Source organism: Giraffa tippelskirchi, chromosome 1 (genome assembly GCF_054371585.1).
Source record: "Giraffa tippelskirchi isolate mGirTip1 chromosome 1, T2T-mGirTip1v1.2.pri, whole genome shotgun sequence".
NCBI lineage: Eukaryota > Metazoa > Chordata > Mammalia > Artiodactyla > Giraffidae > Giraffa > Giraffa tippelskirchi.
The window spans coordinates 67,994,421-68,007,359 of NC_137275.1; the positions used below are offsets into that span (position 1 = coordinate 67,994,421).

Here is a 12,939-nt window from a genome sequence, read left to right on the forward strand (position 1 = left end):
TAAGTTCTGTACACTTAGTATCTCAGCTTATCCTCAGTGTAATCTAATTATCCCCTTTATTCAGATGAGAAAACTAAGCCACAAAGAGTTTTAAACATAATACAAGTGCTCATAATAGTCAATGCATTAAATAAATCATGGCATAGCTACACAAGGTAATCAGATGAATTCAACAAATAAATCTCTATTAATTGACATGGCAATATGTTCAGTATATTGCTAAGTGAAAAAGCAGATATTGATATAACATCGGCTGTATGATTAATTTTTGTAACAATTTCCCTATGTTCATCTATGTTTCTATCTATGTTTCCCTTTGGTAAGATTCATAGATCATCTATTTTTACATATTTCCATTTACATAAAGAAATATCTGGAAAATGTTTTCAAAGTAACAACAGTTTATTTCTCAAAGAAATTGATGTGGTTAATTTTTTATTGATAATTTTATGGATTGCTTGAATTTTTAACTGTTTTCTCATTGACAAAAATATATTGATTTTCAAGAGAAATATTTAGTACAGATATGAATACAAGTATGTTATAAAACATCATGTATTAATGTTTTGTATGTTTGCATGATATAATTAATTTTTATGTATATTCTGAAATGTATATACAGTATAGAGTTAACAGTATTTATGTGTTGTAGGCAACTTTAAAAATATTTATTTATCTGCGTTTTGTAGTTTTCCTTCATATTATACTCATGTAATAAGCAGTAATACTGACCCATAAATACATTCAAAACAAAAATGTCAGTCATACATAGCCCACACAGTAATGCTTTTTGATCTGTAAACTCACTGAACAGAGATGTTATATATGTTTCTTCAAAAGTAGCTTTAACAATTACTTCTGTGTCATGTGTGTTTGTAAAGAATCCCCACACTGGACTTCTCTCCCTTTGTTCTTTGTCCTTCCCATTTCTCCATTTTATTTCATTCTGCATTTTTTCAGCAGATTCTAGGATTTAAACTTATCATCACTAATTCTATAGTGTTAATTCTGCTTTTTGTTGCTTTTAATGCAGATTTCTATTCTATTATTGCATTTTTAATCTCCTTATAATCTTTCTTTATCATGTCAAACTCCTGTTTTTATTTCCACCTGCCTCTCAGCCAACTCCCCTCTTATCTCAACTTATTTTCATATAATCTCATCTTTCATCTCTTTATTCAGAGGCTGTAGTTTTCATTTCTATTAAGATTACAAAGCAGACAATTTCTGCAACTTCTATTTCCTTTAGTGACTTTTTAAACTGTTCCTTTTCTGCATCTTGATTGCTCTTTCTTCCTTTTAATGTGCACAATATTTTTACTGGAACAATTTATTTTTCTATTTTCTGTGTTATCTTTAAACAAAGGGGTATCTATTGATGGTTGACGAGGACTATCGTTTCCTTCCACTCAACTCTACATTACAGTTAAAATCTTCTTCCCATATCTTGAGCAAAAGGTTGGTTGATATTTATGGCTCAACATCAAATCGTGGTGTCTAGCGGTCAATGGTGATGTTGAGGTATTTAACATCTATTCTTGAGGTATCCTTGACTTGTTGTGAAGAGGCAACATACTGTAATAATTAGGATATTAGATGTACATATGAAAATGATGCATTCAAATTCTGGGACTACCAATTCTTAGAAGAGTCATTTAACCTCAACAAGACCTACATTATTTGTAAAATGAACAGTATAATAGCATGTACCTTATTGTATCATATGAGAATTGATATTGATAGCAACTCACTCCAGTATTCTTGCCTGGAGAATCCCAGGGACAGAGGAGGCTGGTGGGCTGTTGTCCATGGGGTCGCACAGAGTCGGACACGACTGAAGTGACTTAGCAGCAGCAGCAGCAGCATTGATATCAAACATGTATTGTACTTCAAACATTAACTCACACAATCATCCCAGCAGTTTTATACTCATTTTATAGGTGAAAAAATTAAAGTAGCAACAAATTAAACCATTTGCGCAAGGTTACACAGGTTGCAAGATGTAGAGATGGCATTAGAATCCAGGCCACTTGACTTGCAGTAAGTGCTCTATATTTAGCATCTGATTTTTTTTTTGTTGTTATTATTACTAGGTGGAACATGTATTCAGGGATGATTGAAAGTAGTGAGCAGTTCTTCCATTGCCTGAAACAATAAAGGCAAAACTTGGAGTTCCACTAACATACCTTTTTTAAAATTTTTTCTTTTCACATTGTATTCTAAGAGGAAAATTTGCTGTAGCTTAACTTCTCTGCCTATGGGTGTGTAGAATTTCTGAAATTTGTAATCCCTGAAATTATTTAGAAGACATCCAAACTGGAGAATCTGGAATCTGGAGTGTAATGTGTAGTGTGTATGTGTACGTGTGTGTGTGTAATCCTTCTCATATGATACACCCATCACTGACACACACATACACACAAGAGCTATTTTAAAATCCATGTCTCATGTTCTTTTGGATAGGGCTATGGCCATGCAATATATTTCTGGTTGGTGGTTGTCACAGATTCTTCTCTTCTGAACCAAGGCCAAGGCAAGTGTGTTGATGAACCTCTGTGTCTTTCACACTGGCAGTTTTGATCTCCTGCAAGTGACAAGGTATTTGTTAATGTCACCTGACAATTGTGTTTCTCTTTTCCACTCCATGAATATTATAATTAGAGGAAATTCCTCTAAGATTTTGGCAGTAGATTAGTTGTCAATCTTAGTTTCTTGGTTTATTATGCTCTCTCATTTCTTTCTGTGTTTTCCTAGATATTTATGATGAAAATCACAAAGTCTAAGATGGGGAATGTACTTCAATCACTTTCTTAAGCTCTACTCTCTCCTCAATTCCACCCTGCTTTCTGACAATAATACACACGCACACATACACACACACACACGCATGTACACAGCTGGAGAACCTGAATATATATTAATGTCAATGTAGTATAACAACAAAGAGAGTAATGCTAATATTTTTTGAAAAATAGAATAAAGTCCTTGAGAAACCTTGCTATGTGCTCCTTTGTCTGTGATGGCAGGAGAGTCTAAATCTAAATAAAGATAGATGCAGATAGGTTTATGGGTTGGAGGATTAAAAAGTTTCGGAAATTTTCTCTTCCCAAAATCATCAGCAAAAAAGTAAGATATGAAGCCATTCATAGTGTGAGAGAGGTTAAGATTGGGTTTACACTATTAGAGACCTGGCAAAAGACTGTAAAAGGTACAGTTTGAAATAACGAAGAGCCACAATTTTATTAGGGTAAAGATCTGCCCAGTGTGACAGACAAATATAATGGCAGCTTAAACAGAAAAGTGTGTATCATTTGCATGCAACAATCTGAGCATAAGCAACACAGACTTACTTAGTGGTCTCATAGTCTTGGCAAACAAAACTCTTTCTGTTTGCTTGCTCTCTGCTTTGCTTTTACCGAAATCATCCCAAATCATTTTCCATCATGTCCACATTTCAGGCAAAAAGCCGGAGGATGAAGACACTAAGGACAACAAATTTGTTGATTTTAAGGCCACTTGTAAAGAGTTGAACACATTCTATTATAGACAACCCAGTGTGGTCACACCAGCTGCAAAGAAGGCTGGGCACTGTAGTCTGGGTAGCCACATGCACAATTAAAACTTGGTAGTTCCCTTACAGGACTTCCCAAGTAGCGCTAGTAGTAAAGAACCCACCTGCAAATGCAAGAGATGCAAGAGACAACGTGTTTAATCCCTGGGTCAGTAAGATCCCCTTGAGGAGGGCATGGCAACCCCCTCCAGTATTCTTGCCTGGAGAATCCCATGGACAGAGGAGCTTGGTGGTCTACAATCCATAAGGTCACAATTCCCTTACTAAAGTAGGAATGTGTGAATGGAAATTGCAGAAAACAGCATTCTATGTTCTAGTCAACAGGGACCATAGCTTTATTGGGTCCAACCAAATTGTGAAGGGAGCCAAATTTGCTTTTGGAAGGTTTTCTCTTTCCAGTTACCCTCCACATCCAATGTTTTTATCTGCCATGTGGGGCAGGAAAATTAAGATCTATCTCAGCTTCCCATTTTTACTACTCTTTCAGGTCTAAGCAGCTGACCTCTGCTTGGACATTTTCAGAACAAGAACTCAGGACTTCACTGGATTGTTGGACAGTTTTCATTTTCAGAATTTTCTTTTTACAGTTAATTGGATGATGTTATAAATAAGAATATGCAGATAAAGTCAGCTGCATATGCAACAATCATTCTCCCTTTTTTCCCTGCTAACAAACTCCAGTTTATTCATGTAGTACATGGAGATCCTTTGACTGCATAGCATTTAGACTCTTGCTCCATAACTCAACATGAGTGATGCAGTCCAGTTATCACTGTAATATTTCCCTTGACCAGAAATGTTACCCGGTTCTGAGACAACAGGAGAAATTGAGGAAATAGTAACTGGAGATTTTCTCCCAAAATTAAAAAGAAAAAAAAAGTAATTATACTAACATTATTGGCTAAAGAGTGCAAATTTTTTAAATCAGAGGAAAACAGGCAAAATCAACTATCTGCTTAGTTAGACTGGTTGAGTGCCACATACACTGATGCTCTGCATATTCAATCTTTTTTGACTGCAGCAATCAGATTTAAAACTTGGAACTCAGCTATAAACCAAGGAATCAAAGAGTCAGTGCCTGGGGGCAGGACACACACTGACCTAGCTGCATTCAAGAGAGTATTTCAGGACCTAGAAGCACAGTGATCCCAGAGAAAGTAGAGAGGGTTAAGGTGTTCAGAAGGTTAATGCACAAACATGAAAGAGACAGTTAAGGAAATAAGAATACATTTAGTAGAGAGACCACCAGGTAGAAAATTCCTGCTGGATGACTCACAAGGAAGCCTAAAATCTTGTGGGTTTGTGAAATCCAAAAGTGGAATTCTAGTTTTTATGAGGCTTCCTTAGATGTATATACAGCAAGAAGAACCCACCAGTGAAGCTGAGGGAGCAAGTTACCAGACAGAACTTAAGAAAGGAATTTAGGTACACAACTATTCAGGGGCTTGGTTTCTGGACCCCAAGTCCTAAGAAAGGACAGCATGTGTATGAACTAGGTATGCAACTCTTTGAAGTCTGAAAAAAGTGAAAGTGTTAGTTGCTCAATTGTGTCCAACTGTTTACGACCACATGGTCTATAGCCCTCCAGGTTCCTCTGTCCATGGAATTCTCCAGACAAGAACACTTGAGTGGGTGATGTGCTGTGCTGTGCTTAGTCACTCAATTGTGTCCCACTCTTACTTGAGTGGGTATCCATTCCCTTCTCCAGGGGTCTTCCCAACCCAGGAATTGAACCCAGGTCTCCTGCATTGCAGGCAGAGTCTTTACTGTCTGAATCACCAGGGAAGACCTTTTTGAAGTCTACTTTTCTATACCAGAAAATCTGGTTCCCTGGGTTCATCCCCTGGGTTGGGAAGATCCCCTGGAGAAGGGAATTGTTACCCATTCCAGTATTCTTGCCTGGAGAAGTCTATGGACAGAGGAGCCTGGTGACCTACAGTCCATGGGGTCACAAACAGTTGGACACAACTGAGTAACTAACACTTTCACTTTGCACTTTTCACTTTCTATATTGGAAAACACTGGAACAGAAACATCATCCTCTCTCTCTTCCTTACTCTTCATCTCCTCTCATTTATTCCAGGACCAATTGTGTCTTAATCTTTGATTTCATTTTTTGCTTCACTGCACAGCATGCAAGGTCTTAGTTCCCTGACCAGCGATCGAACCCATGCCCCCTGCATTAGAAGGGCAGAGTCTTAACCTCTGAACTGCCAGGGAAGTCCTCTTGGACTTCATTCTTTACTTTGCTTTTGCTACTACCTTTTAGATTCAGGGCTTACAGTTGACTCTCAATTCTCCCTAAATACTTTGCCTCTAATATTCTTTAGATCTTTGAGTTTTTCGCTTATTGTTTTCTTTCTGGCACCTTGCAATGTAATCCCCAGCCTGGATGCCTTTCTATGTAGATGGCACCTTGTTCAGGCTTGCCTGAGCCCCCATTTGAGTTGCATTTGATCAAGGGTCAGGCAGATTGGGGTCATCTGGTGGTGTTGTCTTAGCTTTGTCACTTTCTCCAGATTGGGGATGGTGTTTCAAGAACCAGTTTCAGAAATAGGGAAGTCTCTTTCACGGTTAAAAACTGAGGCTCCCTGCCTTCGTGGTAGAAAACAAACAGGCAAAGACCAGTTGCTAACCAGTGTTACACTAAATAGTCTTCTGAGGAACCCCAGTGACATGCTGAGGAGTAGTGGTTGCTTGTTTCAGATTCCCACTTTGGGTTGGACATCTTTAGCAATAGAGAGAGAGGAATGTTTTCCTTCCCTGATTATATTAGTTGAGACAATACCAGAGGCTTGATATTCCGCTTGGCATCTAGTCATATCATCCTGTCTTGTTCTACTTGTCAAACAAGTTTGAATGTGTCACCAGCATCCTGACCAATTCACCCTGCCTTGTATTTCTTGGTCCCGGACATCTGGAGCGTTGAGGCCCTGCCATCAGGCCTCGAATTTTCATTCCCTTGAAGTCCCAGAGATGGCATGTCCCTGTTTGAAAGGAAAAGATATTGGATATTTGATCATCCCATCTCTGAACTCCCAATTCTCAGTCACATTTCATTTTCTCCTTCAGAAATGATTAGGTGCTCTGCTAGCAATGGCCTTTGTGCTCTGACCTGGACATATCACTATGTTATCTGGCTTAACTAGCTCTTATTTTTCTGTGTCCCCTTTGACATCAATAAGTTATTCCTGTTCTCTTCCCTAGTATTCTCAATTCCTTTTTCATTCTTTCTATCTCTCATCCTCCTTCCCTTCTTTGTATGCACGTCTATTCTTTAAAACTCCTTATATACCCTATATGGCAATTTTCCCCTAGTGGTGGCAGGAAAGAGACAGATAAGCTATTGCAAGCTTTCTTTCCAAGATTCATAAATTCATAATTACATTTCAACAACAACAAAAAATATTGATTGCTAAGCATTTTCCCAGGTCTTGCTGATAAAGTGATTAAAAAGACAATTCCCATCCCCAGAGGAGCTCACAGTTCTATGCAACAAACAAAAGCAAAAAAAAAAACCAAACAAATAAAAACCCAGAGAGATACATAAACAAATACAATACAATGGGGTAAATATTATAGAAGCGTTATGCATAAAAACTCTGTCTGGAGAATAAGAAAAAGCTATAGACTAAATCCAATAATTGAATGCCTTTCCGCCAATATACTCAAGAAACTCATTGCAAACTACAGAATGCTAAAAATAAAGATACTCTGTTTTATTTGTGAAAAAAGTAGACTTCAACACTTGTGCCCAAGGTCACTTAACCTGTTATGATAATGCTTGGATATTATGTATCAAGAAAATGAACACTAGTTTCTCCTGTAGATAAAGTCTCACAATCTAGTGGCTTAATACAACAAAAGGGTCTCCCTCCTTTCTTTTGACACTGAAGCGGCTAGTCTTCATCCACCACGTGGATATGTCATTTGCAACACATGAGCTCCAAAATTATTCTAACAAGAGAAGAGAGAGGTAAAGGAGACATACTGGTACTTAATTGCCTTGCCCTGGAAGTTACAGATGTCACTTTCTCTCAAAATTCATTGGCATACACAAACCTTATTGCCCCAATATGAGAAATGTATTAGAATACATGAGATGTATTGAGTGCAAACTCTCTTTGCCATACCTTACCTTCTGTGGGAATCCTACCATCAATGGGTGTTCTTCAATGCATGCTGCTGAAGATGGTGGTAGAGCAGGATGATTTGGATGGAGGAATGGACAGACAGATGGATAAATACAAGTTACCTTCTACCTAATCAATCATTGTTAGTTTACCTGATCATCTCAGCTAGGCTGGTGCTTATTTTCTACCTTTCTTTTTCAATGTATTGACACTCTTCAGCTGAAGGGCATGACCCATCCTTGCGTCCAGTGGAATTCAGAAGAATTTTGATAGTGCAGCATGGGACATCATTGTGTTAATCATTTTGTGACTAGTACTGCAGAATAAAATGCTTGGCATAGTAAATAATAGCATTAGAGCTGTCTTTGAAAGAAAAGGTCAATATTATACCTGCATGCTGATAGGAGAGATTAATATACTCTTACTGTTATTAATAATAGTAATTAGATTCTATTGCTTTAGCTGATCTGTAGGTCCCATTTATAGGAACAGCCTAATGCTCTTCCTGAACATGACTTGGCGTATTTCACCAATCATTGCATGCATTGAAAATTGGTGCCAGGATCTTCTCATCATTTTATTAGCTTTTTGGCACTTGGATTTTGTATTTGACTTAACTTTTTTTTTTTTACCACTGAAACAGTTAGCAAGGATTTTTGTGTGAAAAGCCGAAGACCTTTTCGTAATAGCATTTCATATTGGGGTGGGGTTTTATATTTTGCATCATTTAGCACAGCCGCTGTTCAAATTAACAGGACAGGCATCCTTGTCAGGACAATTAACACCTGCAGCAGAAGATTCTTCTTAGCCATGGGGGGGAAAAGTTTAAATTGAGGTTGTCAAACAAAGAAGCTTTCTCAGTATTGGAAACAGAGACAGGAGAGAGGAAAATAGTACACTGGCTATTTGATGACCAGATAATCAACCCCTTTCTGTTATGGTTTCTCTCTCAAGATCACCCTTAAGTACTGTCCAAAAGGTTTGCAGAAACATAAAATGTGCCAGGATGAAAAATCCTTGTTTAAAGGCAAAACACATGCAAGGTAATTTTAGGAGTTCCCTCATTCCATTAAATCCCCTCCATGTTCTTTCCTCTGCTTTGGAAACTTTCACTGATATTTCCAATTTTGGATTAAGGCACTAAAGGCCTCTATTAAAATAAACCAGTGTTACCTAGCAGGGGTAAACCACTTCCTCTTTATCATTAATGTCTTACTGTGAATAATTAAAATGAGATTTCTTCCCTTATGAAGCCTGAAGAAATAATAGTAGTGATGTTTGAAAACTGAAAATTGATGGCATGTCAGAGTTTACAATGCTAACTGAGTTATTTATTCATTTGTTTCTTATGCTAATCATGTGTGATAAGGTAGGCAGAAGAGAGGGTTCTTCTCATCAAACAGAGGAAGAAACTGAGCTCTGATAGGTGAATGAATTCAAGGACTAGTTTAAAGAGTAAGTAAGCTGTGGGGAGGGGGAAAGAGGAAGGAGGAAGAGGAAGTAGCATAGAGGAGAGTCATTTCTTGCTGGACTGGAGGGAGCATATTGAATGTCAAAGGGGAGTTTGAGAGTTTGGAGGGTCTTGAAGGTGGTTATATTAGAGAAAGAGGCTGCTAACAATAGTTGCATTGTCCACCTTTTCTTAATTGTCTATTACCTGCTAAGCACAGACTAGAGTCTTCCACACACTATTCCATCCATTTTTTCTTCTCTATAATCCTACGAGGTGGATTATATTCCACGTTTGCAGATGAGGAAACAGGGGTCTGAAAATTAAAAAAATCTTGCTCAAGGTGACTCAAGTAAAAGCGGCAAAATATTTTCCCATTCCTAAGCCCCACGTTCTCACAGCCACATGCTACCGAGCAAGAAAGCAAACAAAGAAAAGGTCATGGCAGGGCCTTGAAAACAAATTTCCTTTCCTTCACATCTGTCTCAGGCTTGGCTTCTCTGCCCTTCACCTTTCCATTAACTCTGTAATCCTGCAAAGAACAAAAATTGGATCACACCCTGACCAAAGGGAGGGTTTAAACATTTCTACCTGGATACTCTTTTTCAGCTTTCAAAGTTTCTTACCTCCTTTCAGACTTGTTACCTGGAACATTTCACATGTTCATTTCAGTCACTTTTCTATTGTTGTTGAAGTAAAATAATGAGTTTGGCTATTTTTTTTTTTTTTAGTAGCAAGGCAGTTTTTCCTCCCTTATTGAGAAATATGATTGTCAGCTAGTTCACTCCTATGTCCAAAATTACCCCCAATTATCTTTAGATGCAAAGCAGCCAATCAAAAGTTTCTGACCGGATTTTTTTCCCAAGCAAGTAGTCATTAAGGGCAACAAGTGAGTGATATAACAGAAGACAGGCAGTTTAACTTCCCCTTAGCATTTGCTAACATGGCTGCGGTAAACCCGAATTACACTCTCCTTGATTGAAAGGTGGCCACCTCTTGGGTGAAATATGGCAGCTGGCTAACACTGTACATTAATAAAACATGATCATCTAAGAAGCAGCAGGTAATGATGAGCTGATGTGTTTAATTGACAAGGCAGAGAGAGGCTCAGCGAGCTCAGGGGTGTTTTTTGAGTTTTCATCTCTCTGTTGACCAACCTTGAGCAGGCTGCTTAATTTCTCCATTACTCAGTCTCCTCATCTGTAAAATGGGGATAATAACACTTACGTAGGTCACAGAGGCATCGTCAGAATTAATTAACTCCTGCAACGTCCTCGGAGGTCCTTGGATAAATGGTGCCACGTGATTACAAATTAGTATCCTTATTATTCTGACACTTGGCCCACCAATCAAATGCAGTTTTAGCTGAACTGAACAGAGCGATGGATTCTGCAACTGTATTCAGTGGCAGTTTGCCCTGAAGATAAAGTCTGTCACACACAATGTCTCCCTAGAGCAAGCTTAAGCTGGTAGCAGTACTGATGTAGGTGATCTGCCTGCCAGGATGCACAGGGGCAGTTTAACTAGAGCTAATTATGGCCAGCAATAATGCCAGAGCCAGAACTCACTTCTGATTCTGATGAGAGGTTCAAAGAAACTATTCTAAACCAGATAATCAGGCAGAATTTTCAGGCACCATTGGTATGGGTAGCATACTGAAAGATGTCAGGACTCCTCAAATTTCAGAGGAAGGGGACTTCAACACTATTCTAGAAGGGAAGAGAATCAGAGAGAATTGTTAAGCTTGCAAACTGCCCATGGTGAAATTCATCACTTATTTATCTTGGCTATTTTTCTGACAGTTGCCCAAACACTGTTTGTTTGTTCTTAGGACAGAAATGAAAGAATGGAGGGAGTTGGCAAGCAAGACAGATTTGAGATGGAGCTCCCAGCTTCACAGGGGCTTCCCTGGTGGCTTAGCCAATAAGAATCAGCCTGCAGTGCAGGAGACCTTGGTTCAACACTTGGGTTGGGAAGATCCCCTGGAGAAGGGAATGGCGACCCACTCCAGTATTCTCACCTGGAGAATCCCGAGCCTGCCAGGCTACTGTCCATGTGATTGCAAAGAGTCAGACATGACTGAGCAACTAAGCACATATGCTCAACTTCACAGGAGTTTTTGATCTAAGAGAGAGCAAGAGAGACATATGTAGACAATACATAAAGAGTAGAGAAAGTAGATGAAGAAGCTCTATGCAGTCAGCAAAAACAAGACTGGGAGCTGACTGCGGCTCAGATCATGAACTCCTTATTCCCAAATTCAGACTTGAAGAAAGCAGAGAAAACCACTAGACCATTCAGGTATGACCTAAGTCAAATCCCTTATGATTATACAGTAGAAGTGACAAATATATTCCAGGGGTTAGACCTGATAGAGTGCCTGATGAACTATGGATGGAGGTTCATGACATTGTACAGGAGGCGGTGATCAACACCATCCCCAAGAAAAAGAAATACAAAAAGGCAAAATGGTTGTCTGACGAGGTCTTACAAATAGCTGAGAAAAGAAGGGAAGTGGAAGGCAAAGGAGAAAAGGAAAGATATACCCATTTGAATGCAGAGTTCCAAAGAAAAACAAAGAGAGATAAGAAAGCCTTCCTCAGTGATCAATGCAAAGAATTAGAGGAAAACAATAGAATGAGAAAGACTAGAGATCTCTTCAAGAAAATTAGAGACACCAAGGTAACATTTCATGCAAACATGGGCTCAATAAAGGACAGAAATGGTATGGACCTAACAGAAGCAGAAGATATTAAGAAGAGGTGGCAAGAATACACAGAAGAACTGTACAAAAAAGATCTTCATAACCCAGGTAACCATGATGATGTGATCACTCACCTAGATCCAGACATCCTGGAATGGGAAGTCAAGTGGGCCTTAGGAAGCATCATTACGAACAAAGCTAGTGGAGGTGATGGAATTCTAGTTGAGCTCTTTCAAGTCCTGAAAGATGATGCTGTGAAAGTGCTGCACTCGATATGCCAGCAAATCTGGAAAACTCAGCAGTGGCCACAGGACCGGAAAAGGTCAGTTTTCATTCCAATCCCAAAGAAAGGCAATGCCAAAGAATGCTCAAACTACTGCACAACTACACTCATCTCACATGCTAGCAAAGTAATGCAAAGAATTTCTGGTGGAGGCAACATCTGAATTGACTCTTAAAGGAATATCTCAATTTTTCAAGGGCATCACAGCAGGATAAGAATTCCTGAACCTTCCTTTTGTGTGTCAGTACATTCCTTTCTATTGCAATTAGCTTTCTTCTCTGGCAGAGGACATTACTACCCCACTCAAATTCCAAACTCGTATTTCCTTAGACAAGAAATTATTTCTCTTGTTCCAGCAACGATTTGAAAAGTCCTAATGAGAGATCCTGATTTTCTTCAGTTGAATGTCCTTCCTAACCTTAGGCCAGTCAGTCTAGCCAAGAAAATGGTGTTGTCTAGCTTTGGCCCATTCATTGTACCTAGAATACTAGGCGTCTAAGATGTCGGTTTTTATTTAAAACCCATGATGCAATATGTTTATAAGAAAGGCCTTAAAAAAGAAGGAGAAAGAAGCTATATCTGAGAAAGCATAAAGATTGTTGACTGGATGAAATAGTTGATATTTCTAGGGACTATTTCCCAACCTGCCAGGGGTTAAAGTAATTAAGCCACTATGGTTATATTTTACGTCTCATTTACCTACTGAGAGACTGTCAAGCAAGAAGAAACAAACATTTGCTGTTATTTTCTTTGCTAACCTCTTTACTAAGTGTTCTATTTTTACCATCTCATAAAAGT

General features: G+C 38.6%; 1 long non-coding RNA gene across 1 annotated transcript in view; it reads right to left on the reverse strand.

Moving 5' to 3' along the window:
* Positions 1–383: 383 nt before the first annotated feature.
* LOC145527916 (uncharacterized) overlaps positions 384–12,939 on the reverse strand; it is a 157,985-nt gene continuing 145,429 nt past the window's right edge. The window contains exons 3-6 of the long non-coding RNA XR_014069995.1: positions 10,723–10,863; positions 9,362–9,470; positions 3,351–3,482; positions 384–2,584 (exon numbers count right to left, since the gene is read on the reverse strand). This is a non-coding gene — a long non-coding RNA (uncharacterized LOC145527916). The remainder of the gene's footprint in view (positions 2,585–3,350; positions 3,483–9,361; positions 9,471–10,722; positions 10,864–12,939) is intronic.